Source organism: Hevea brasiliensis, chromosome 8, assembly GCF_030052815.1.
Source record: "Hevea brasiliensis isolate MT/VB/25A 57/8 chromosome 8, ASM3005281v1, whole genome shotgun sequence".
Classification (NCBI taxonomy): domain Eukaryota; kingdom Viridiplantae; phylum Streptophyta; class Magnoliopsida; order Malpighiales; family Euphorbiaceae; genus Hevea; species Hevea brasiliensis.
Window position 1 is genome coordinate 70,336,551 of NC_079500.1, and position 4,683 is coordinate 70,341,233.

Below are 4,683 nucleotides of genomic sequence, written 5' to 3' on the forward strand. Positions count from 1 at the left end.
ACACAGATCATGAGTCATTGAAGCATATCAAGGGGCAAAATAAGTTGAGTAGGCGTCATGCAAAATGGGTTGAGTTCCTTGAGACCTTCCCATATGTGATTCAATACAAACATGGGAAAGAAAATGTGGTGGCTGATGCCTTATCTCGAAGGTATAACCTTCTTGCCCTTCTTGATGCAAAGTTATTAGGATTCGAATATGTGAAAGAATTATATGCTGAAGATGATGACTTTGCTAGAGTGTATGCAGCTTGTGAAAAGAATGCTTTTGAGAAGTTTTATAGGCATGATGGATATTTGTTTAGAGAAAATAGATTGTGTGTGCCTAAGAGTTCCATGCGTGAATTACTTGTGAATGAGTCTCATGCTGGTGGATTAATGGGTCATTTTGGTGTTGCCAAAACTTTAGATGTATTGAAGGAACATTTTTATTGGCCGAATATGAAAAGAGATTTTGAAAGAGTATGTGTTAGGTGCATTGTGTGTGCTAAGGCTAAATCTAGAGTTTTGCCACAAGGTTTGTATACACCTTTGCCTACCCCTAATGATCCTTGGGTTCATTTGTCTATGGATTTTGTGTTGGGATTACCTAGGTCTAAACAAGGCCATGATTCAATTTTTGTTGTTGTTGACAGGTTTTCAAAAATGGCACATTTTATTCCATGCCATAAAACTGATGATGCTACAAATGTTGCAAATTTATTCTTTAGAGATATTGTTAGGTTGCATGGCATACCTAAGAGTTTAGTTAGTGATAGGGATGTTAAATTCCTTAGTCTCTTTTGGAAGGTTTTGTGGGGAAAATTGGGCACCAAGTTGTTATTTTCCACCACTTGTCACCCACAAACCGATGGTCAAACTGAAGTAGTAAATAGGACACTAACTACTCTTTTGCGTGCTGTGGTTAACCAAAATTTGAAGTCATGGGAAGATTGCATCCCACTTGTTCAATTTGCAAACAATAGAAATGTGCATTCATCTACTGGCTATTCTCCATTTGAAATTGTGTATGGTTTCAATCCTTCAACTCCTTTGGATCTTTTACCTTTGCCTGTGAACGAGCTTGCTAGTTTACATGGAAAAACAAAAGCAGAATTGGTGAAGAAAATCCACGAACAAGCCAAGCCTCAAATTGAAAAGAAAAATGAAAAATATGCTAGTCAAGCCAACAAAGGAAGGAAAAAAGTCACATTTCAACCTGAAGATTGGGTATGGGTTCACTTGCGCAAAGAAAGGTTTCCCTCTCGAAGGAAATCAAAATTACAACCAAGATGTGATGAACCTTTCCAAGTGCTGACCAAAATTAATGATAACGCCTACAAAATAAACCTGCCCGGTGAGTATAATGTCAGTGCCACCTTCAATGTTGCTGATTTATCTCCTTGTGTTGATGCAGGAACAGATTCGAGGACGAATACTTTTGAAGCGGAGGAATGATGAGAATCAAGCGACATCCACGCCAAAGGATTTCATCCAAGGTCCAATTACTAGAGCTAGAGCTAAATCACTTCAGAATTTAATTTGTGAAATCATAAGGAGCAAGGATTATAAGCTGGAATGGCATGAAGAAAATTATAAATGATTAAATTTGATGAAAATTAAGCTAGGAAGTGACCAGGTGTCATGTGGAGCCTTAGGTTACATGGAATAACCTGTGGACATGCATGCACCAGATCCAACCCATGTACATGCATCTGCTGGCACCTTTTTCATGGAATATTCCTTGCTGTTATAACCACCTCTCTTTTGGACTTAAATGCCCTTACTTGCTGCTGTATTAGATTATTTTTTGTAAGGAATTTTTAGTCTTTTGATAGATTAATTTTTGTTTGGACTTAAAGCTCCTTACAGCTGTTACTAAAGTAGGGATATTTTTGTCTTTAGCTTTGAAGCCAAGAGGCTATAAATACAAGTGTAATGAGAAAGTGGATTACACACTTTGAATATTAATGAAAGATTGTTTCTGCTCCATTAGTGAGTGAATTGGTTGTTGCCTTTGTTCTTGTGAAGCTCATTAACTTGCTGAGATTTCTATCTTGCAAGGTTTAATGTGCATAATATTCTTGGTTTATTCATTCTCAATATGAATTAGGTCAAGAATCCCATTTCTGATATTTTCTTTGAATTACACAGCAATCTGATTGTCTTTGGTTCAAAGAATCAAATTCATACATCTTGATTTGGTGCGTTCTATATTGTTCCTTTAATTCTTGAATGTGGGTTTTCAAGTTACCAATTACTTTAAGAACCTCAGTAACATTGTTAATAGCTTCTTTGAACCCATTAATTCTCTTTTCCTTTTCTTTAGAGAATTTATGTCATTGGGTTAAGAGTTATCATTAGAAGTTGCTTCAATTGGAGTTATTGGTTCATTTGCACTAGCATGTGCATAATCAAAGTTTTCTAAGGATATGTCATTCGAAGCCATTAATTGATCAATGTGCTCAATGGTATAAAAGTTAATACTAGAACTACTAGCACTTGGTTCACTTCTCTTTCGTGACTAACGACATGCTTTCTCCTTTACAGTTTTAGTTGCATCACCATTTGCTCTATCCTTCCCATACAAGAGTAGTAGTTGATTATAATGACTAATTTTAGTGGGCATCCATTTCTTTGCACTTGGCCTTCCTTAGTTTGTACAAAATAAAAGGAAAAATATTCGTAAAAACAAATCAAAGTGAAAATACCTGTATCAGTGCTTCTTAGACTTTAAGGTCTGCATCAAACATTTTAGTAATAGGACTCCAAGCAATACCACTAGAGTGTTTAAAATTATCATAACACTCATTGAAGTTATTTTTTAGGGATTTTATGTGTATGTTCAATTCTAATTATTTTCATGCACTTTAGCAACAACTTGATTTAATGCTTAGGTAGTGAAAGTCTCATCCACTCTACTTTGCTAGTGTAAGAGAGCACTAATGAGAATTTCATCCATAAATTTAGTTCACTAATGCATGTTCCTTCTTTCTTCTTCAGTCTTGTCTCCATTATGTCAGTGATCATCCATTTGCACTAGCAAGCCTAAGATTATAGACTTAGACCATCTAAGGGCCCACTATACCGAGTAGATTTAAACTCTATCTTCCATTAAGACTCTAACTCAGTAAAAAGAGCTTGACACTTTAAGTACGTTATGCTGAAATTTTCTTTTTTGTTCCTATTTAACTTTATCATTTCCTCTATGTTCTACTCAACTTGAGTAGATTTAAACTCTTTCTGCATCCTTTTAAGACTACTAAGAGCCGTATAACTTTCTTTCATCAAACAAAAGATTACTTATAATTGTTTCTCTAGAAAGAGCATATTGACTATCCTTTACTTTCTTATTTCTTTTACAACTGTTTAAAGCATTAGATACATCAATTTCGGAAGTGTTGCTTTAAGGAACCTCTTTTACATGACCATATCATATCATTTAACTTAACTGCGTCCTATTAATCATACTCAACTTTACTTTTCTTTCATCATTAGGTCTACCCTTAGTATTGAAATACATAAGTGGGCTTTTTTTAGCACAGTAGACTTCCATTACAAATATTTCATGTTTAGTGTGATTAGTAGGACACTACTTCCTCTCATAAGTCATATCATTTATGCAACATAATTCAATTTTTTAAGGAGATAACTTGACAAGTTGGTCTTGCCCTTTTGTCCTTACCGTTTCCCTATTTACTTCTATTTATAATTTGGGAACTCCACATTCCCCTTCTTATACTTATAAACTTATGTTTTATGCTTTCAAAAGTACATTGTGCTCTTCCATTTAGTTCTAAAGGAAACAACTCACTTACTCATGTAACCATATAGTCCTATGATACACTTGTATCATATAGGTATTTCAAGGCACTATTGCATTGCATTTGATAGCATTTAGGGAGTGAATTGCATGCATTTTACTTAGTTTCATTAGTTTTGGATAATTTTGTTAATCTCTACATTACGCGAGTCATGTACGCATGGAGCTTGACCCGTGTAACTCATTAGATAAGAGAAATTGAAGAAGGCAAGGAGAAGCCACAGTACAACCAAGCCCGTGTAATAGATCCCGTGTAAATCACCAAGCCACGTGCAATGTTTTGGAAGTTAAAGACCTAGAGAACTAAAGAGAGATGATAGTACATGAGCTGTGTTAACAGCCCAGTGTAAACTTCCTACCCCAGTGTAACTTGTTGTTTCCCTCATGAACGAAGCCTAATTAGTCTAGAGACTTACATGGCCATGGGTCGTGCAGTGCCACATAGGCCATGCGCTTTGTAGCAGATAGACTTCTGTTTCAATTCCAATTCTCTTTCACTCATTTCAAAAATGATGTGAACCTTCAAGTAATTGGTAACTTGAAAACCCACATTCAAGAATTAAATGAACAATATGGAAAGCACCAAATCAAGATGTATGAATTTGAATCTTTGAACCAGCACAATCAGATTGTTGTGTAATTCAAAGAAAATATCAGAAATGGGATTCTTGACCTAATTCATATGGAGAATGAATAAACCAAGAATATTATGCACATTAAACCTTGCAAGATAGAATCTCAGCAAGTTAATGAGCTTCACAAGAACAAAGGCAACAGCCAATTTACTCACTATAGGAGCAGAAACAATCTCTCATTAATATTCAAGTGTGTCCTCCACTCTCTCATTACACTTGTATTTATAGCCTCTAGGCTTCAAAGCTA